This window comes from Bos taurus, unplaced genomic scaffold (assembly GCF_002263795.3).
Source record: "Bos taurus isolate L1 Dominette 01449 registration number 42190680 breed Hereford unplaced genomic scaffold, ARS-UCD2.0 Leftover_ScbfJmS_931, whole genome shotgun sequence".
In the NCBI taxonomy this organism is placed as follows: Eukaryota; Metazoa; Chordata; class Mammalia; order Artiodactyla; family Bovidae; genus Bos; species Bos taurus.
Genome location: NW_020192218.1, coordinates 1 through 22623, shown reverse-complemented (window position 1 = coordinate 22623; position 22623 = coordinate 1).

Here is a 22623-nt window from a genome sequence, read left to right as displayed (position 1 = left end):
ACCACGTGGGTTTTCTCGAGTTGCGGCGGGATTCTCGAGTTACGACGGGGAATTCAGGATGCCTCTTGTGTTGGCCCAGGGAAGTCCAATCTTCCATTCGAGTTGCGAAGGAAAGCTGGGGATTGCTCTCGAGTGACTGCAGGGCAAATAGACCTCATCTAGGCTTGTGTCCAGAAGTCAGCGTTCCTTTCCAGGGTCGACAGGGATCTCGGGGTTGCATTCCAGACCCACCCGGGGAGACAGGCATTCATCTCGAGTGGAAGCAATGAACCCCGATCTGCTCTCGAGTCGCGACGGGTATCTCTTGGATCTCACTGAGTGGACTAAAGGGAGTCAAGCCTCCTGAGGCGTTTGGAGAGAGGTCACGAGATTGGTCTGTAGGCCATGCAGGAGACGAAGGCCCTCGTCTCGCGATGACGGGCGAGTATCCGGGTTTTTCTCGAGCGGCGGCCCCAGTGTGCGGTTTCTCACGAGGTACGATGGCGAGGTCAGTGAGCCTCTGGTGGGGCGCCAGGGAAGTCGGATCTCCATGCGAGTGGCGAGGGGAGCTCGTCATTGCTCTTGAGTCATGGTGAGGGAATCTGGCCTTGAGACGTGTTGAAGAAGGTCTCTCGAGGTCTTGCTCGGGTTGAGGCAGGGAAGCATGGGTTCCTTCGACTTGTGCAGGTGACCTCAGGAGGCTGCTCATGGTGGCTCTGAGAAGTCAGGGAAACTGGAGGTGGGAGGGGCCTCTCGGGACTCTACTGGGTTTGGTGCATTGCAAGAGGGCCTCATCTCGAGTTGAGGCAGGAACCTCAGGGTTCCTCTGATTTCAGACTCCGATGGCAGGGTCCCTGCAGACTGGGGACAGGAGAGTCAGGCCTCGTCTTGGGTTGAGGCATGGAACTCCGCTTGCCTCTGGAGGTGTTCACGTGGTGAAAGGCCAGTTGTCGAGCTGTATTTGGAACCTGGGGTTTTTCTGGACGATGCATGGGCGAGTCACTGCCCCTTCGTGTTGACTTCATTCACAGGGTGGAGTTCGAAGAGGTGTGCGGGCATCGGGTTCATATCAAGAGGGGACCGGGAAATCACAGTCCTTCGGAATGTGGAACTACCCACGAGGCCACGTCTGTGAATTTCGTCGTGAGACCGGCCTCATCCTGAGGTGCAACCGGAAGGTCGGCAACCCCTTCCAGACAAAGCAGAGGAGTCGACCCTCCTGTCGAGATCAAGAGGGTAGAAGGGGCTCAGAGGAAGTGGTGCCGGAAAACCTCGGTGTTCCTCTCGAGGGAGACCGGTATGTCCCGGAACTTTGTGGGTCGCATCAAGCGTGCCAAGTACCTTTTCGACCTCCATTTCTTAACGTGGGACTTGTCCTCAGACGCTGTAGCGGGAAAGGGATTCATCTTGCAATGACGGGGGAACCACGTGGTTTTTCTCGAGTTGCGGCGGGATTCTCGAGTTACCGCGGCGAATTCAGGATGCCTCTTGTGTTGGCCCAGGGAAGTCCAATCTTCCATTCGAGTTGCGAAGGAAAGCTGGGGATTGCTCTCGAGTGACTGCAGGGCCAATAGACCTCATCTATGCTTGTGTCCAGAAGCCAGTGTTCCTCTCCAGGGGCGACACAGATCTCGAGGTTGCATTCCAGACTGACCCAGGGAGTCATGCCTGTTCGCGAGTGGAAGCAAAGTCCTCCATTCTCCTCTGGAGCAGTGACGGGTATTTGTTGGAGCCCACAGAGTGGTCTAAAAGGAGCCATTCCTCCTGTGGAGTTTGGAAAGTGGAATCGGGATTGCGCTCTAGGACATGGGGGAAACGAAGGCCCTCATCTCGGGATGACGGGGGACTTTCGGGGTTTTTCTCGAGCGGTGGCCCCAGTGTGGGGCTTCTCACGAGGTACGACGCCAAGCTCAGTGAGCCTATCGTGGGGCACCAGGGAAGTCGGGTCTCCATGCGAGTGGCGAGGGGGTGCGGGTCATTGCTCTCGAGTCATGGTAGGGGAATCGGGCCTCGAGACGCGTTGAAGAAGGACTCTCGAGGTCTTTCTCGGGTGGCGGCAGGAAACCCTCGGTTCCCTCGACTTGTGCAGGTGACTTCAGGGAGCTTCTCACGGTGCTTCTGAGAAGTCAGGGAAACTCTGGAGGTGGGAGGGGCCTCTCGGGACTCCATTGGGGTTTGTGCATTGGAAGAGGGCCTCATCTCCAGGTGAGGCAGGAACCTCAGGGTTCCTGTGATTTCAGACTCCGAACGCAGGGTCCCTGCAGACTTGGGACAGGAGAGTCAGGCCTGGTCTTGAGTTGAGGCACGGAACTTCCCTAGCCTCTCGAGGTGTTCAGGGGGTGAGACGCCACTTGTCGAGCTGTATATGGAACCTGGGAGTTTTTCCGGAAGATGCTCGGGTGAGTCACTGCCCCTTCGTGTTGACTTCATTCACAGGGTGGAGTTCGAAGTGGTGTGCGGGCATCGGGTTCATATCAAGAGGGGACCGGGAAATCGCGGTCCTTCGGAATGTGGAACCACCCACGAGGCCACGTCTGGAATTTCGTCGTGAGACCGGCCTCATCCTGAGGTGCGACCGGATGGTCGGCAACCCATTGCAGACAAAGCAGAGGAGTCGACCCTCCTATCGAGATCAGGAGGGTAGAAGCGGCTCGGAGGAAGTGGTGCTGGAAAACCTCGGTGTTCCTCTCGAGGGAGACCGGTATGTCCGGAACTTTGTGGGTCACATCAAGGGTGCCAAGTACCGTATGGACCTCCAACTCTTAACGTGGGACTTCTGCTGAGACGCTGTAGCGGGAAAGGGCTTCATCTTTCGATGACGGGGGAACCACGTGGTTTTTCTCGAGTTGCGGCGGGATTCTCGAGTTACGACGGGGAATTCAGGATGCCTCTTGTGTTGGCCCAGGGACGTCCAATCTTCCATGCGAGTTGCGAAGGAAAGCTGGGGATTGCTCTCGAGTGACTGCAGGGCCAATAGACCTCATCTAGGCTTGTGTCCAGAAGCCAGTGTTCCTCTCCATGGGCGACCGGGATCTCGGGGTTGCATTCCAGACGCACCCGGGGAGACAGGCATTCATCTCGAGTGGAAGCAAAGAACTCCGCTCTGCTCTCGAGTCGCGACGGGTATCTCTTGGAGCTCACTGGGTGGACTAAAGGGAGTCAAGCCTCCTGAGGCGTTTGGAGAGAGGTCGCGAGATTGGCCTCTAGGCCATGCAGGAGACGAAGGCCCTCATCTCGCGATGACGGGGGAGTCCCGTGGTTTTTCTCGAGCGGAGGCCCCAGTGTGCAGTTTCTCATGAGGTACAACGGCGAGGTCAGGGAGCCTCTGGTGGGGCGCCAGGGAAGTCGGGTCTCCATGCTAGTGGCGAGGGGGAGCGCGTCATTGCTCTTGAGTCATGGTAGGGGAATCTGGCCTCGAGACGTGTTGAAGAAGGTCTCTCGAGGACTTTTTCCGGTTGAGGCAGGAAACCCTGGGTTCCCTGGACTAGTGCTGGTGACCTCTGGGGGCGTCTCATGGTGGCTCTGAGAAGTCAGGTAAACTGGAGGTGGGCGGGGCCTCTCGGGACACCATTGGGTTTGGTGCAGTGGAAGACGGCCTCATCTCCAGTTCAGGCAGGAACCTCAGGGTTCCTGTGATTTCAGACTCCGATCGCAGGGTCCTGCAGACTTGGGACAGGAGAGTCAGGCCTGGTCTTGGGTTGAGGCATGGAACTCCGCTAGCCTCTGGAGGTGTTCACTGGGTGAGAGGCCACTTGGCGAACTGTATTTGGTACCTGGGGTTTTTCCGTATGATGCTCGGCGGATCGCTGCCCCTTCGTGTTGACTTCATTCACAGGGTGGAGTTCGAAGAAGTGTCTGGGCATTGGGTTCTTATCGAGAGGGGACTGGATATCGGGGTCCTTCGGAATGTGGAACCACCCATGAGGCCACGTCTGGAATTTCGTCGTGAGACCGGCCTCATCCGGAAGGTCGGCAAACCCTTCCAGACAAAGCAGGGGAGTCGACCCTCCTGTCCAGAGCAGGAGGGTAGAAGGGGCTCAGAGGAAGTGGTGCCGGAAAACCTCGGTGCTCCTTTCCAGGGAGACCGGTATGTTGGGGAACTTTGTGGGTCGCATCAAGGGTGCCAAGTACCGTTTCGACCTCCAATTCTTAACGTGGGACTTCTCCTGAGATGCTGTAGCGGGAAAGGGCTTCGTCTTGCGATGACGGGGGAACCACGTGGTTTTTCTCGAGTTGCGGTGGGATTCTCGAGTTACGACGGGGAATTCAGGATGCCTCTTGTGTTGGCCCAGGGAAGTCCAATCGTCCATTGGAGTTGCGAAGGAAAGCTGGGGATTGCTCTCGAGTGACTGCAGGGCCAATAGACCTCATCTAGGCTTGTTTCCAGAAGCCAATGTTCCTCTCCAGGGTCGACAGGGATCTCGGGATTGCATTCCAGAGGCACCCGGGGAGACAGGCATTCACTCGAGTGGAAGCATAGAACCCCGCTCTACTCTCGAGTTGCGACGGGTATCTCTTGGAGCTCACTGAGTGGAATAAAGACAGTCAAGCCTCCTGAGGCGTTTGGAGAGAAGAATTGGGATTGCGTTCTAGGCCATGGGGGAAACGAAGGCCCTCATCTCGGGATGACGGGGGAGTCGTGGGGTTCTTCTCGAGCGGCGGCCCCAGTGTGTGGTTTTTTCACGAGGTACGATGGCGAGGTCAGTGAGCCTCTGGTGGGGCGCCAGGGAAGTCGGGTCTCCATGCCAGTGGCGAGGGGGAGCGCGTCATTGCTCTCGAGTCATGGTAGGGGAATCGGGCCTCGAGACGCGTTGAAGAAGTTCTCTCCATATCTTTCTCGGGTTGAGGCAGGAAACCCTCGGTTCCCTCGACTTGTGCAGGTGACCTCAGGGAGTTTCTCATGGTGCCTCTGAGAAGTCAGGGAACCTGTGGAGGTGGGAGGGGCCTCTCGGGACTGCACTGGGGTTGGTGCATTGGAAGAGGGCCTCATCTCCAGGTGAGGCAGGAACCTCAGGGTTCCTGTGATTTCAGACTTCGAACACAGGGTCCCTGCAGACTTGGGACAGGAGAGTCAGGCCTGGTCTTGGGTTGAGGCACGGAACTCCGCTAGCCTCTGGAGGTGTTCACGGGGTGAGAGGACACTTGTCGAGTTGTATTTGGAACCTGGGGTTTTTCCGGATGATGCACGGGGGAGTCACTGCCCCTTCGTGTTGACTTCATTCACAGGGTGGAGTTCGAAGTGGGGTCCGGGCATCGGGTTCTTAACAATACGGGACCTGGAAATCGGGGTCCTTCGGAATGTGGAACCACCCACGAGGCCGCGTCTGGAATTTGATCGTGAGACCGGCCTTATCCTGAGGAGCGACCGGAAGGTCAGCAACCCCTTCCAGACAAATCAGGGGAGTCGACCCTCCTGTCCAGAGCAGGAGGGTAGAAGGGGCTCAGAGGAAGTGGTGCCGGAAAACCTCGGTGCTCCATTCCAGGGAGACCGGTATGTTGGGGAACTTTGTGGGTCGCATCAAGGGTGCCAAGTACCGTATGGACCTCCAATTCTTAACGTGGGACTTCTCCTGAGATGCTGTAGCGGGAAAGGGTTTCATCTTGCGATGACTGGGGAACCACGTGGTTTTTCTCGAGTTGCGGCGGGATTCTCGAGTTACGACGGGGAATTCAGGATGCCTCTTGTGTTGGCCCAGGGAAGTCCAATCTTCCATTCGAGTTGCGAAGGAAAGCTGGGGATTGCTCTCGAGTGACTGCAGGGCAAATAGACCTCATCTAGGCTTGTGTCCAGAAGTCAACGTTCCTTTCCAGGGTCGACAGGAATCTCGGGGTTGCATTCCAGACCCACCCGGGGAGACAGGCATTCATCTCGAGTGGAAGCAATGAACCCCGATCTGCTCTCGAGTCGCGACGGGTATCTCTTGGATCTCACTGAGTGGACTAAAGGGAGTCAAGCCTCCTGAGGCGTTTGGAGAGAGGTCACGAGATTGGTCTGTAGGCCATGCAGGAGACGAAGGCCCTCGTCTCGCGATGACGGGCGAGTATCCGGGTTTTTCTCGAGCGGCGGCCCCAGTGTGTGGTTTCTCACGAGGTACGATGGCGAGGTCAGTGAGCCTCTGGTGGGGCGCCAGGGAAGTCGGATCTCCATGCGAGTGGCGAGGGGGAGCTCGTCATTGCTCTTGAGTCATGGTGAGGGAATCTGGCCTTGAGACGTGTTGAAGAAGGTCTCTCGAGGTCTTGCTCGGGTTGAGGCAGGGAAGCATGGGTTCCTTCGACTTGTGCAGGTGACCTCAGGAGGCTGCTCATGGTGGCTCTGAGAAGTCAGGGAAACTGGAGGTGGGAGGGGCCTCTCGGGACTCTACTGGGTTTGGTGCATTGCAAGAGGGCCACATCTCCAGTTGAGGCAGGAACCTCAGGGTTCCTCTGATTTCAGACTCCGATGGCAGGGTCCCTGCAGACTGGGGACAGGAGAGTCAGGCCTCGTCTTGGGTTGAGGCATGGAACTCCGCTTGCCTCTGGAGGTGTTCACGTGGTGAAAGGCCAGTTGTCGAGCTGTATTTGGAACCTGGGGTTTTTTCTGGACGATGCATGGGCGAGTCACTGCCCCTTCGTGTTGACTTCATTCACAGGGTGGAGTTCGAAGAGGTGTGCGGGCATCGGGTTCATATCAAGAGGGGACCGGGAAATCACAGTCCTTCGGAATGTGGAACTACCCAGGAGGCCACGTCTGTGAATTTCGTCGTGAGACCAGCCTCATCCTGAGGTGCAACCGGAAGGTCGGCAACCCCTTCCAGACAAAGCAGAGGAGTCGACCCTCCTGTCGAGATCAAGAGGGTAGAAGGGGCTCAGAGGAAGTGGTGCCGGAAAACCTCGGTGTTCCTCTCGAGGGAGACTGGTATGTCCCGGAACTTTGTGGGTCGCATCAAGCGTGCCAAGTACCGTTTCGACCTCCAATTCTTAACGTGGGACTTCTCCTGAGACGCTGTAGCGGGAAAGGGCTCCGTCTTGCGATGACGGGGGAACCACGTGGTTTTTCTCGAGTTGCGGTGGGATTCTCGAGTTACGACGGGGAATTCAGGATGCCTCTTGTGTTGGCCCAGGGAAGTCCAATCGTCCATTGGAGTTGCGAAGGAAAGCTGGGGATTGCTCTCGGGTGACTGCAGGGCCAATAGACCTCATCTAGGCTTGTTTCCAGAAGCCAATGTTCCTCTCCAGGGTCGACAGGGATCTCGGGATTGCATTCCAGAGGCACCCGGGGAGACAGGCATTCACTCGAGTGGAAGCATAGAACCCCGCTCTACTCTCGAGTCGCGACGGGTATCTCTTGGAGCTCACTGAGTGGACTAAAGGCAGTCAAGCCTCCTGAGGCGTTTGGAGAGAGGAATCGGGATTGCGTTCTAGGCCATGGGGGAAACGAAGGCCCTCATCTCGGGATGACGGGGGAGTCGTGGGGTTCTTCTCGAGCGGCGGCCCCAGTGTGTGCTTTCTCACGAGGTACGATGGCGAGGTCAGTGAGCCTCTGGTGGGGCGCCAGGGAAGTCGGGTCTCCATGCCAGTGGCGAGGGGGAGCGCGTCATTGCTCTCGAGTCATGGTAGGGGAATCGGGCCTCGAGACGCGTTGAAGAAGTTCTCTCCATATCTTTCTCGGGTTGAGGCAGGAAACCCTCGGTTCCCTCGACTTGTGCAGGTGACCTCAGGGAGTTTCTCATGGTGCCTCTGAGAAGTCAGGGAACCTGTGGAGGTGGGAGGGGCCTCTCGGGACTCCACTGGGGTTGGTGCATTGGAAGAGGGCCTCATCTCCAGGTGAGGCAGGAACCTCAGGGTTCCTGTGATTTCAGACTCCGAACACAGGGTCCCTGCAGACTTGGGACAGGAGAGTCAGGCCTGGTCTTGGGTTGAGGCATGGAACTCCGCTAGCCTCTGGAGGTGTTCACGGGGTGAGAGGACACTTGTCGAGTTGTATTTGGAACCTGGGGTTTTTCCGGATGATGCACGGGGGAGTCACTGCCCCTTCGTGTTGACTTCATTCACAGGGTGGAGTTCGAAGAGGTGTACGGGCATCGGGTTCTTATCAAGAGGGGACCTGGAAATCGGGGTCCTTCGGAATGTGGAACCACCCACGAGGCCACGTCTGGAATTTCGTCGTGAGACCGGCCTCATCCTGAGTTGCGACCGGGAAGGTCGGGAACCCCTTCCAGACAAAGCAGGGCAGTCGACCCTCCTGTGGAGATCAGGAGGGTAGAAGGGGCTCAGAGTAAGTGGTGCCAGAAAACCTCGGTGTTCGTCTCGAGGGAAACCAGTATGTCGGGGAACTTTGTGGGTTGCATCAAGGATGCCAAGTACCGTTTGGACCTCCAATTCTTAACGTGGGACTTCTCCTGAGACGCTGAGGCGGGAAAGGGCTTCATCTTACGATGACGGGGGAACCACGTGGTTTTTCTGGAGTTGTCGCGCGATTCTCGAGTTACGACTGGGAATTCAGGATGCCTCTTTTGTTGGCCCAGGGAAGTCCAATGTTCCATTCGAGTTTCGAAAGAAAGCTGGGGATTGCTCTGGAGTGACTGCAGGGCAAATAGACCTCATCTACGCTGATGTCCAGAAGCCAATGTTCCTCTCCAGGGGCGACACAGATCTCGGGGTTGCATTCTAGACTCACCCAGGGAGTCAGGCCTAGTCTCGAGTGTAAGCAAAGACCTCCATTCTCCTCTGTAGTAGTGACGGGTATTTGTTGGAGCACACAGAGTGGCCTAAACGTAGCCACTCCTCCTGTGGAGTTTGGAGAGAGGAATCGGGATTGCGCTCTAGGCCATGGGGGAAAAGGAATGCCCTCATCTCGGGATGACGGAGGAGTCTTGGGGTTTTTCTCGAGCGGCAGCCGCAGTGTGGGGTTCCTCACGAGGTACCACGCCAAGCTCAGTGAGCCTCTCGTGGGGCACCAGGGAAGTCGGGTCTCCAGCAAGTGGCGAGGGGGATCGCGTCATTGCACTTGAGTCATGATAGGGGAAACTGGCCTTGAGATGTTGTGAAGAAGGTCTCTCGAGGTCTTTCTCGGGTGGCGGCAGGAAACCCTCGGTTCCCCTCGACTTGTGCAGGTGACCTCAGGGAGCTTCTCATGGTGCCTCTGAGAAGTCAGGGAAACTGTGGAGGTGGGAGGGGCCTCTCGGGACTCCACTGGGGTTGGTGCATTGGAAGAGGGCCTCATCTCCAGTTGAGGCAGGAACCTCAGGCTTCCTCTGATTTCAGACTCCGAACGCAAGGTCCCTGCAGACTTGGGACAGGAGAGTCAAGCCTCGTCCTCGGTTGAGGCATGGATTTCGGCTTGCCTCTCCAGGTGTTCACGGGGTGAGAGGCCACTTGTCGAGTTGTATTTGAAACCAGGGGTTTTTTTCGGACGATGCACGGGGGAGTCACTGCCCCTTCATGTTGACTTCATTCACAGGGTGGAGTTCGAAGAGGTGTCCGGGCATCGGGTTCTTAACAATACGGGACCTGGAAATCGGGTCCTTCGGAATGTGGAACCACCCACGAGGCCGCGTCTGGAATTTGATCGTGAGACCGGCCTTATCCTGAGGAGCGACCGGAAGGTCAGCAACCCCTTCCAGACAAATCAGGGGAGTCGACCCTCCTGTCCAGAGCAGGAGGGTAGAAGGGGCTCAGAGGAAGTGGTGCCGGAAAACCTCGGTGCTCCATTCCAGGGAGACCGGTATGTTGGGGAACTTTGTGGGTCGCATCAAGGGTGCCAAGTAGTGTATGGACCTCCAATTCTTAACGTGGGACTTCTCCTGAGATGCTGTAGCGGGAAAGGGTTTCATCTTGCGATGACTGGGGAACCACGTGGTTTTTCTCGAGTTGCGGCGGGATTCTCGAGTTACGACGGGGAATTCAGGATGCCTCTTGTGTTGGCCCAGGGAAGTCCAATCTTCCATTCGAGTTGCGAAGGAAAGCTGGGGATTGCTCTCGAATGACTGCAGGGCAAATAGACCTCATCTAGGCTTGTGTCCAGAAGTCAACGTTCCTTTCCAGGGTCGACAGGGATCTCGGGGTTGCATTCCAGACCCACCCGGGGAGACAGGCATTCATCTCGAGTGGAAGCAATGAACCCCGATCTGCTCTCGAGTCGCGACGGGTATCTCTTGGATCTCACTGAGTGGACTAAAGGGAGTCAAGCCTCCTGAGGCGTTTGGAGAGAGGTCACGAGATTGATCTGTAGGCCATGCAGGAGACGAAGGCCCTCGTCTCGCGATGACGGGCGAGTATCCGGGTTTTTCTCGAGCGGCGGCCCCAGTGTGCGGTTTCTCACGAGGTACGATGGCGAGGTCAGTGAGCCTCTGGTGGGGCGCCAGGGAAGTCGGATCTCCATGCGAGTGGCGAGGGGGAGCTCGTCATTGCTCTTGAGTCATGGTGAGGGAATCTGGCCTTGAGACGTGTTGAAGAAGGTCTCTCGAGGTCTTGCTCGGGTTGAGGCAGGGAAGCATGGGTTCCTTTCGACTTGTGCAGGTGACCTCAGGAGGCTGCTCATGGTGGCTCTGAGAAGTCAGGGAAACTGGAGGTGGGAGGGGCCTCTCGGACTCTACTGGGTTTGGTGCATTGCAAGAGGGCCTCATCTCCAGTTGAGGCAGGAACCTCAGGGTTCCTCTGATTTCAGACTCCGATGGCAGGGTCCCTGCAGACTGGGGACAGGAGAGTCAGGCCTCGTCTTGGGTTGAGGCATGGAACTCCGCTTGCCTCTGGAGGTGTTCACGTGGTGAAAGGCCAGTTGTCGAGCTGTATTTGGAACCTGGGGTTTTTTCTGGACGATGCATGGGCGAGTCACTGCCCCTTCGTGTTGACTTCATTCACAGGGTGGAGTTCGAAGAGGTGTGCGGGCATCGGGTTCATATCAAGAGGGGACCGGGAAATCACAGTCCTTCGGAATGTGGAACTACCCACGAGGCCACGTCTGTGAATTTCGTCGTGAGACCGGCCTCATCCTGAGGTGCAACCGGAAGGTCGGCAACCCCTTCCAGACAAAGCAGAGGAGTCGACCCTCCTGTCGAGATCAAGAGGGTAGAAGGGGCTCAGAGGAAGTGGTGCCGGAAACCTCGGTGTTTCCTCTCGAGGGGAGACCGGTATGTCCCGGAACTTTGTGGGTCGCATCAAGCGTGCCAAGTACCGTTTCGACCTCCATTTCTTAACGTGGGACTTGTCCTGAGACGCTGTAGCGGGAAAGGGATTCATCTTGCAATGACGGGGAACCACGTGGTTTTTCTCGAGTTGCGGCGGGATTCTCGAGTTACCGCGGCGAATTCAGGATGCCTCTTGTGTTGGCCCAGGGAAGTCCAATCTTCCATTCGAGTTGCGAAGGAAAGCTGGGGATTGCTCTCGAGTGACTGCAGGGCCAATAGACCTCATCTAGGCTTGTGTCCAGAAGCCAGTGTTCCTCTCCAGGGGCGACACAGATCTCGAGGTTGCATTCCAGACTGACCCAGGAGTCATGCCTGTTCGCGAGTGGAAGCAAAGTCCTCCATTCTCCTCTGGAGCAGTGACGGGTATTTGTTGGAGCCCACAGAGTGGTCTAAAAGGAGCCATTCCTCCTGTGGAGTTTGGAAAGTGGAATCGGGATTGCGCTCTAGGACATGGGGGAAACGAAGGCCCTCATCTCGGGATGACGGGGGACTTTCGGGGTTTTTCTCGAGCGGTGGCCCCAGTGTGGGGCTTCTCACGAGGTACAACGCCAAGCTCAGTGAGCCTATCGTGGGGCACCAGGGAAGTCGGGGTCTCCATGCGAGTGGCGAGGGGGTGCGGGTCATTGCTCTCGAGTCATGGTAGGGGAATCGGGCCTCGAGACGCGTTGAAGAAGGACTCTCGAGGTCTTTCTCGGGTGGCGGCAGGAAAACCCTCGGTTCCCTCGACTTGTGCAGGTGACTTCAGGGAGCTTCTCACGGTGCTTCTGAGAAGTCAGGGAAACTCTGGAGGTGGGAGGGGCCTCTCGGGACTCCACTGGGGTTTGTGCATTGGAAGAGGGCCTCATCTCCAGGTGAGGCAGGAACCTCAGGGTTCCTGTGATTTCAGACTCCGAACGCAGGTCCCTGCAGACTTGGGACAGGAGAGTCAGGCCTGGTCTTGGTTGAGGCATGGAATTTCCCTAGCCTCTCGAGGTGTTCAGGGGGTGAAACGCCACTTGTCGAGGCTGTATATGGAACCTGGGAGTTTTTCCGGAAGATGCTCGGGTGAGTCACTGCCCCTTCGTGTTGACTTCATTCACAGGGTGGAGTTCGAAGTGGTGTCCGGGCATCGGGTTTCATATCAAGAGGGGACCGGGAAATCGCGGTCCTTCGGAATGTGGAACCACCCACGAGGCCACGTCTGGAATTTCGTCGTGAGGACCGGCCTTCATCCTGAGGTGCGACCGGATGGTCGGCAACCCATTGCAGACAAAGCAGAGGAGTCGACCCTCCTATCGAGATCCAGCAGGGTAGAAGCGGCTCGGAGGAGTGGTGCTGGAAAACCTCGGTGTTTCCTCTCGAGGGAGACCGTATGTCCCGGAACTTTGTGGGTCACATCAAGGGTGCCAAGTACCGTATGGACCTCGAAGCTCTAACGTGGGACTTCTGCTGAGACGCTGTAGCAGGAAAGGGCTTCATCTTTCGATGACGGGGAACCACGTGGTTTTTCTCGAGTTGCGGCGGGGATTCTCGAGTTACGACGGGAATTCAGGATGCCTCTTGTGTTGGCCAGGGACGTCCAATCTTCCATGCGAGTGCGAAGGAAAGCTGGGGATTGCTCTCGAGTGACTGCAGGGCCAATAGACCTCATCTAGGCTTGTGTCCAGAAGCCAGTGTTCCTCTCCATGGCGACCGGGATCTCGGGGTTGCATTCCAGACGCACCCGGGGAGACAGGCATTCAATCTCGAGTGGAAGCAAAGAACTCCGCTCTGCTCTCGAGTCGCGACGGGTATCTCTTGGAGCTCACAGGGTGGACTAAAGGGAGTCAAGCCTCCTGAGGCGTTTGGAGAGAGGTCGCGAGATTGGCCTCTAGGCCATGCAGGAGACGAAGGCCCTCATCTCGCGATGACGGGGGAGTCCGTGGTTTTTCTCCGAGCGGAGGCCCCAGTGTGCAGTTTCTCATGAGGTACAATGGCGAGGTCAGTGAGCCTCTGGTGGGGCGCCGGGAAGTCGGGTCTCCATGCTAGTGGCGAGGGCGGAGCGCGTCATTGCTCTTGAGTCATTGGTAGGGGAATTGGCCTCGAGACGTTGTGAAGAAGGTCTCTCGAGGACTTTTTCCGGTTGAGGCAGGAAACCCTGGGTTCCCTGGACTAGTGCTGGTGACCTCTGGGGGCTCTCATGGTGGCTCTGAGAAGTCAGGTAACTGGGAGGTGGGCGGGGCTCTCGGGACACCATTGGGTTTGGTGCAGTGGAAGACGGCCTCATCTCCAGTTCAGGCAGGAACCTCAGGGTTCCTGTGATTTCAGACTCCGATCGCAGGGTCCCTGCAGACTTGGGACAGGAGAGTCAGGCCTGGTCTTGGGTTGAGGCATGGAACTGCCGCTAGCCTCTGGAGGTGTTCACTGGGTGGAGAGGCCACTTGGCGAACTGTATTTGGTACCTGGGTTTTTCCGTACGATGCTCGGCGGATCACTGCCCCTTCGTGTTGACTTCATTCACAGGGTGGAGTTCGAAGAAGTGTCTGGGCATTGGGTTCTTTTCGAGAGGGGACTGGATATCGGGGTCCTTCGGAATGTGGAACCACCCATGAGGCCACGGCTGGAATTTCGTCGTGAGACCGGCCTCATCCTGAGGTGCGACCGGAAGGTCGGGAACCCCTTCCAGACAAAGCAGGGCAGTCGACCCTCCTTTGGAGATCAGGAGGGTAGAAGGGGCTCAGAGTAAGTGGTGCCAGAAAACCTCGGTGTTCGTCTCGAGGGAAACCAGTATGTCGGGGAACTTTGTGGGTTGCATCAAGGATGCCAAGTACCGTTTGGACCTCCAATTCTTAACGTGGGACTTCTCCTGAGACGCTGAGGCGGGAAAAGGGCTTCATCTTACGATGACGGGGGAACCACGTGGTTTTTCTGGAGTTGTCACGCGATTCTCGAGTTACGACGGGGAATTCAGGATGCCTCTTGTGTTGGCCCAGGGAAGTCCAATCGTCCATTGGAGTTGCGAAGGAAAGCTGGGGATTGCTCTCGAGTGACTGCGGGGCAAATAGACCTCATCTAGGCTTGTGTCCAGAAGCCAATGTTCCTCTCCATGGGCGACTGGGATCTCGGGGTTGCATTCCAGACGCACCCGGGGAGACAGGCATTCATTCTCGAGTGGAAGCATAGAACCCGCTCTACTCTCGAGTCGCGACGGGTATCTCTTGGAGCTCACTGAGTGGAATAAAGGCAGTCAAGCCTCCTGAGGCGTTTGGAGAGAGGAATCGGGATTGCGTTCTAGGCCATGGGGGAACGAAGGCCCTCATCTCGGGATGACGGGGAGTCGTGGGGTTTTCTCGAGCGGAGGCCCCCAGTGTGCAGTTTCTCATGAGGTACAACGGCGAGGTCCAGTGAGCCTCTGGTGGGGCGCCAGGGAAGTCGGGTCTCCATGCTAGTGGCGAGGGGGAGCGCGTCATTGCTCTTGAGTCATGGTAGGGGAATCTTGGCCTCGAGACGTGTTGAAGAAGGTCTCTCATTCTTTCTCGGGTTGAGGCAGGAAACCCTCGGTTCCCTCGACTTGTGCAGGTGACCTCAGGGAGTTTCTCATGGTGCCTCTGAGAAGTCAGGGAAACTGTGAAGGTAGGAGGGGCCTCTCGGGACTCCACTGGGGTTGGTGCATTGGAAGAGGGCCTCATCTCCAGGTGAGGCAGGAACCTCAGGGTTCCTGTGATTTCAGACTCCGAACACAGGGTCCCTGCAGACTTGGGACAGGAGAGTCAGGCCTGGTCTTGGGTTGAGGCATGGAACTCCGCTAGCCTCTGGAGGTGTTCACGGGTGAGAGGACACTTGTCGAGTTGTATTTGGAACCTGGGGTTTTTCGGACGATGCACGGGGAGTCACTGCCCCTTCGTGTTGACTTCATTCACAGGGTGGAGTTCGAAGTGGTGTCCGGGCATCGGGTTCTTAACAATACGGGACCTGGAAATCGGGGTCCTTCGGAATGTGGAACCACCCACGAGGCCGCGTCTGGAATTTGATCGTGAGACCGGCCTTATCCTGAGGAGCGACCGGAAGGTCAGCAACCCCTTCCAGACAAATCAGGGGAGTCGACCCTCCTGTCCAGAGCAGGAGGGTAGAAGGGGCTCAGAGGAAGTGGTGCCGGAAAACCTCGGTGCTCCATTCCAGGGAGACCGGTATGTTGGGGAACTTTGTGGGTCGCATCAAGGGTGCCAAGTACCGTATGGACCTCCAATTCTTAACGTGGGACTTCTCCTGAGATGCCTGTAGCGGGAAAGGGTTTCATCTTGCGATGACTGGGAACCACGTGGTTTTCTCCGAGTTGCGGCGGGATTCTCGAGTTACGACGGGGAATTCAGGATGCCTCTTGTGTTGGCCCAGGAAGTCCAATCTTCCATTCGAGTTGCGAAGGAAAGCTGGGGATTGCTCTCGAGTGACTGCAGGGCAATAGACCTCATCTAGGCTTGTGTCCAGAAGTCAACGTTCCTTTCCAGGTCGACAGGAATCTCGGGGTTGCATTCCAGACCCACCCGGGGAGACAGGCATTCATCTCGAGTGGAAGCAATGAACCCCGATCTGCTCTCGAGTCGCGACGGGTATCTCTTGGATCTCACTGAGTGGACTAAAGGGAGTCAAGCCTCCTGAGGCGTTTGGAGAGAGGTTCACGAGATTGGTCTGTAGGCCATGCAGGAGACGAAGGCCCTCGTCTCGCGATGACGGGCGAGTATCCGGTTTTTTCTCGAGCGGCGGCCCCAGTGTGCGGTTTCTCACGAGGTACGATGGCGAGGTCAGTGAGCCTCTGGTGGGGCGCCAGGGAAGTCGGATCTCCATGCGAGTGGCGAGGGGGAGCTCGTCATTGCTCTTGAGTCATGGTGAGGGAATCTGGCCTTGAGACGTGTTGAAGAAGGTCTCTCGAGGTCTTGCTCGGGTTGAGGCAGGGAAGCATGGGTTCCTTCGACTTGTGCAGGTGACCTCAGGAGGCTGCTCATGGTGGCTCTGAGAAGTCAGGGAAACTGGAGGTGGGAGGGGCCTCTCGGGACTCTACTGGGTTTGGTGCATTGCAAGAGGGCCTCATCTCCAGTTGAGGCAGGAACCTCAGGGTTCCTCTGATTTCAGACTCCGATGGCAGGGTCCCTGCAGACTGGGGACAGGAGAGTCAGGCCTCGTCTTGGGTTGAGGCATGGAACTCCGCTTGCCTCTGGAGGTGTTCACGTGGTGAAAGGCCAGTTGTCGAGCTGTATTTGGAACCTGGGGTTTTTTCTGGACGATGCATGGGCGAGTCACTGCCCCTTCGTGTTGACTTCATTCACAGGGTGGAGTTCGAAGAGGTGTGCGGGCATCGGGTTCATATCAAGAGGGGACCGGGAAATCACAGTCCTTCGGAATGTGGAACTACCCACGAGGCCACGTCTGTGAATTTCGTCGTGAGACCGGCCTCATCCTGAGGTGCAACCGGAAGGTCGGCAACCCCTTCCAGACAAAGCAGAGGAGTCGACCCTCCTGTCGAGATCAAGAGGGTAGAAGGGGCTCAGAGGAAGTGGTGCCGGAAAACCTCGGTGTTCCTCTCGAGGGAGACCGGTATGTCCCGGAACTTTGTGGGTCGCATCAAGCGTGCCAAGTACCTTTTCGACCTCCATTTCTTAACGTGGGACTTGTCCTGAGACGCTGTAGCGGGAAAGGGATTCATCTTGCAATGACGGGGGAACCACGTGGTTTTTCTCGAGTTGCGGCGGGATTCTCGAGTTACCGCGGCGAATTCAGGATGCCTCTTGTGTTGGCCCAGGGAAGTCCAATCTTCCATTCGAGTTGCGAAGGAAAGCTGGGGATTGCTCTCGAGTGACTGCAGGGCAATAGACCTCATCTAGGCTTGTGTCCAGAAGCCAGTGTTCCTCTCCAGGGGCGACACAGATCTCGAGGTTGCATTCCAGACTGACCCAGGGAGTCATGCCTGTTCGCGAGTGGAAGCAAAGTCCTCCATTCTCCTCTGGAGCAGTGACGGGTATTTGTTGGAGCCCACAGAGTGGTCTAAAAGGAGCCATTCCTCCTGTGGAGTTTGGAAAGTGGAATCGGGATTGCGCTCTAGGACATGGGGGAAACGAAGGCCCTCATCTCGGGATGACGGGGGACTTTCGGGGTTTTTCTCGAGCGGTGGCCCCAGTGTGGGCTTCTCACGAGGTACGACGCCAAGCTCAGTGAGCCTATCGTGGGGCACCAGGGAAGTCGGGTCTCCATGCGAGTGGCGAGGGGTGCGGGTCATTGCTCTCGAGTCATGGTAGGGGAATTGGGCCTCAAGACGCGTTGAAGAAGGACTCTCGAGGTCTTTCTCGGGTGGCGGCAGGAAACCCTCGGTTCCCTCGACTTGTGCAGGTGACTTCAGGGAGCTTCTCACGGTGCTTCTGAGAAGTCAGGGAAACTCTGGAGGTGGGAGGGGCCTCTCGGGACTCCATTGGGGTTTGTGCATTGGAAGAGGGCCTCATCTCCAGGTGAGGCAGGAACCTCAGGGTTCCTGTGATTTCAGACTCCGAACAGGGTCCCTGCAGACTTGGGACAGGAGAGTCAGGCCTGGTCTTGGGTTGAGGCATGGAACTCGCTAGCCTCTGGAGGTGTTCACGGGTGAGAGGCCACTTGTCGAGCTGTATTTGGAACCTGGGGTTTTTCCGGATGATGCTCGGGGAGTCACTGCCCTTCGTGTTGACTTCATTCACAGGGTGGAGTTCGAAGAGTGTCGGGGCATCGGGTTCTTATCAAGAGGGGACCGGGAAATCGGGTCCTAACGGATGTGGAACCACCCACCGAAGTGCCACGTCTGGATGTCTTCGCTGAGAAACCGGCATTCATCCTTGAGGTGCGACCGGATAGGTCGGAACCCTTCCAGACAAAGCAGGGAGTCGACCCTCCTGTGGAGATCAGGAGGGTAGAAGGGCTCAGAGGAAGTGGTGCCAGAAAACCTCGGTGTTCTCTCGAGGGAAACCGGTATGTCGGGGAACTTTGTGGGTTGCATCAAGGTGCCAAGTACCGTTTGGACCTCCAATTCTTAACGTGGGACTTCTCCTGAGACGCTGTAGCGGGAAAGGGCTTCATCTTCGATGACGGGGGAACCACGTGGTTTTTCTCGAGTTGCGGCGGGATTCTCGAGTTACGACGGGAATACAAGATGCCTCTAGTGTTGCACCAGGGAAGTCCAATCTTCCATTCGAGTTCGAAGGAAAGCTGGGGATTGCTCTCGAGTGACTGCAGGGCAAATAGACCTCATCTAGGCTTGTGTCCAGAAGCCAGTGTTCCTCTCCAGGGGCGACACAGATCTCGGGGTTGCATTCCAGACTGACACCCAGGGAGTCAGGCCTGTCTCGGTAAGCAAAGACCTCCATTCTCCTCTGAGTGACGGGTATTTTTGGAGCACACAGAGTGGCCTAAACGTAGCCACTCCTCCTGTGGAGTTTGGAGAGAGGAATCGGGATTGCGCTCTAGGCCATGGGGGAAAGAAGGCCCTCATCTCGGGATGACGGGGAGTCTCGGGTTTTTCTCGAGCGGCAGCCCAGTGTGGGGTTTCTCACGAGGTACACGCCAAGCTCAGTGAGCCTCTCGTGGGGCACCAGGGAAGTCGGGTCTCCAGCAAGTGGCGAGGGGGATCGCGTCATTGCACTTGAGTCATGTAGGGGAACTGGCCTTGAGATGTTTGAAGAAGGTCTCTCGAGGTCTTTCTCGGGTGGCGGCAGGAAACCCTCGGTTCCCTCGACTTGTGCAGGTGACCTCAGGGAGCTTCTCATGGTGCTCTGAGAAGTCAGGGAAACTGGAGGTGGGAGGGGCCTCTCGGGACTCCACTGGGCTTGGTGCATTGGAAGAGGGCCTCATCTCCAGTTGAGGCAGGAACCTCAGGTTCCTCTGATTTCAGACTCCGACGCAGGTCCCTGCAGACTTGGGACAGGAGAGTCAGGCCTCGTCTGGGTTGAGGCATGGATTTCGCTTGCCTCTCAGGTGTTCACGGGTGAGAGGCCACTTGTCGAGTTGTATTTGGAACCAGGGGTTTTTTCGGACGATGCACGGGGAGTCACTGCCCCTTCGTGTTGACTTCATTCACAGGGTGGAGTTCGAAGAGGTGTCGGGCATCGGGTTCTTAATCAATACGGGACCTGGAAATCGGGGTCCTTCGGAATGTGGAACCACCCACGAGGCCACGTCTGGAATTTGTCGTGAGACCGGCCTTATCCTGAGGAGCGACCGGAAGGTCAGCAACCCTTCCAGACAAATCAGGGGAGTCGACCCTCCTGTCCAGAGCAGGAGGGTAGAAGGGGCTCAGAGGAAGTGGTGCCGGAAAACCTCGGTGCTCCATTCCAGGGAGACCGGTATGTTGGGGAACTTTGTGGGTCGCATCAAGGGTGCCAAGTACCGTTGGACCTCCAATTCTTAACGTGGGACTTCTCCTGAGATGCTGTAGCGGGAAAGGGTTCATCTTGCGATGACGGGGAACCACGTGGTTTTTCTCGAGTTTCGGCGGGATTCTCGAGTTACGACGGGGAATTCAGGATGCCTCTTGTGTTGGCCCAGGGAAGTCCAATCTTCCATTCGAGTTGCGAAGGAAAGCTGGGGATTGCTCTCGAGTGACTGCAGGGCAAATAGACCTCATCTAGGCTTGTGTCCAGAAGCCAATGTTCCTTCCAGGGTCGACAGGGATCTCGGGTTGCATTCCAGACGCACCCGGGGAGACAGGCATTCATCTCGAGTGGAAGCAATGAACCCCGATCTGCTCTCGAGTCGCGACGGGTATCTCTTGGAGCTCACTGAGTGGACTAAAGGGAGTCAAGCCTCCTGAGGCGTTTGGAGAGAGGTCACGGATTGGTCTGTAGGCCATGCAGGAGACGAAGGCCCTCTCTCGCGATGACGGGGAGTATCCGGGTTTTTCTCGAGCGGCGGCCCCAGTGTGCGGTTTCTCACGAGGTACGATGGCGAGGTCAGTGAGCCTCTGGTGGGGCGCCAGGGAAGTCGGATCTCCATGCGAGTGGCGAGGGGGAGCTCGTCATTGCTCTTGAGTCATGGTGGGGAATCTGGCCTTGAGACGTGTTGAAGAAGGTCTCTCGAGGTCTTGCTCGGGTTGAGGCAGGGAAGCATGGGTTCCTTCGACTTGTGCAGGTGACCTCAGGAGGCTGCTCATGGTGGCTCTGAGAAGTCAGGGAAACTGGAGGTGGGAGGGGCCTCTCGGGACTCTACTGGGTTTGGTGCATTGCAAGAGGGCCTCATCTCCAGTTGAGGCAGGAACCTCAGGGTTCTCTGATTTCAGACTCCGATGGCAGGGTCCCTGCAGACTGGGGACAGGAGAGTCAGGCCTCGTCTTGGGTTGAGGCATGGAACTCCGCTTGCCTCTTGAGGTGTTCACGTGGTGAAGGCCAGTTGTCGAGCTGTATTTGGAACCTGGGGTTTTTCTGGACGATGCATGGGCGAGTCACTGCCCCTTCGTGTTGACTTCATTCACAGGGTGGAGTTCGAAGAGGTGTGCGGGCATCGGTTCATATCAAGAGGGGACCGGGAAATCACAGTCCTTCGAATGTGGAACTACCACGAGGCACGTCTGTGCAATTTCGTCTGAGACCGGCCTCATCCATGAGGTGCATCCGGAAGGTCGGCAACTCCCTTCCAGACAAAGCAGAGGAGTCGACCCTCCTGTCGAGATCAAGAGGGTAGAAGGGGCTCAGAGGAAGTGGTGCCGTGAAAACCTCGGTGTTCCTCTCGAGGGAGACCGGTATGACCGGAACTTTGTGGGTCGCATGAAGCGTGCCAAGTACCTTTTCGACCTCCATTTCTTAACGTGGGACTTGTCCTGACGCTGTAGCGGGAAAGGGATTCATCTTGCAATGACGGGGGAACCACGTGGTTTTTCTCGAGTTGCGGCGGGATTCTCGAGTTACCGCGGGAATTCAGGATGCCTCTTGTGTTGGCCCAGGGAAGTCCAATGTTCCATTCGAGTTTCGAAGGAAAGCTGGGGATTGCTCTCGAGTGACTGCAGGGCAAATAGACCTCATCTAGGCTGGTCCAGAAGCCAATGTTCCTCTCCAGGGGCGACACAGATCTCGGGGTTGCATTCTAGACTCACCCAGGGAGTCAGGCCTAGTCTCGAGTGTAAGCAAAGACCTCCATTCTCCTCTGTAGTAGTGACGGGTATTTGTTGGAGCACACAGAGTGGCCTAAACGTAGCCACTCCTCCTGTGGAGTTTGGAGAGAGGAATCGGGATTGCGCTCTAGGCCATGGGGGAAAAGGAATGCCCTCATCTCGGGATGACGGAGGAGTCTCGGGGTTTTTCTCGAGCGGCAGCCGCAGTGTGGGGTTCTCACGAGGTACCACGCCAAGCTCAGTGAGCCTCTCGTGGGGCACCAGGGAAGTCGGGTCTCCAGCAAGTGGCGAGGGGGATCGCGTCATTGCACTTGAGTCATGATAGGGGAAACTGGCCTTGAGATGTTGTGAAGAAGGTCTCTCGAGGTCTTTCTCGGGTGGCGGCAGGAAACCCTCGGTTCCCTCGACTTGTGCAGGTGACCTCAGGGAGCTTCTCATGGTGCCTCTGAGAAGTCAGGGAAACTGTGGAGGTGGGAGGGGCCTCTCGGGACTCCACTGGGGTTGGTGCATTGGAAGAGGGCCTCATCTCCAGTTGAGGCAGGAACCTCAGGCTTCCTCTGATTTCAGACTCCGAACGCAAGGTCCCTGCAGACTTGGGACAGGAGAGTCAAGCCTCGTCCTCGGTTGAGGCATGGATTTCGGCTTGCCTCTCCAGGTGTTCACGGGTGAGAGGCCACTTGTCGAGTTGTATTTGAAACCAGGGGTTTTTTTCGGACGATGCACGGGGGAGTCACTGCCCCTTCATGTTGACTTCATTCACAGGGTGGAGTTCGAAGAGGTGTCCGGGCATCGGGTTCTTAACAATACGGGACCTGGAAATCGGGGTCCTTCGGAATGTGGAACCACCCACGAGGCCGCGTCTGGAATTTGATCGTGAGACCGGCCTTATCCTGAGGAGCGACCGGAAGGTCAGCAACCCCTTCCAGACAAATCAGGGGAGTCGACCCTCCTGTCCAGAGCAGGAGGGTAGAAGGGGCTCAGAGGAAGTGGTGCCGGAAAACCTCGGTGCTCCATTCCAGGGAGACCGGTATGTTGGGGAACTTTGTGGGTCGCATCAAGGGTGCCAAGTACCGTATGGACCTCCAATTCTTAACGTGGGACTTCTCCTGAGATGCTGTAGCGGGAAAGGGTTTCATCTTGCGATGACTGGGGAACCACGTGGTTTTTCTCGAGTTGCGGCGGGATTCTCGAGTTACGACGGGGAATTCAGGATGCCTCTTGTGTTGGCCCAGGGAAGTCCAATCTTCCATTCGAGTTGCGAAGGAAAGCTGGGGATTGCTCTCGAGTGACTGCAGGGCAAATAGACCTCATCTAGGCTTGTGTCCAGAAGTCAACGTTCCTTTCCAGGGTCGACAGGGATCTCGGGGTTGCATTCCAGACCCACCCGGGGAGACAGGCATTCATCTC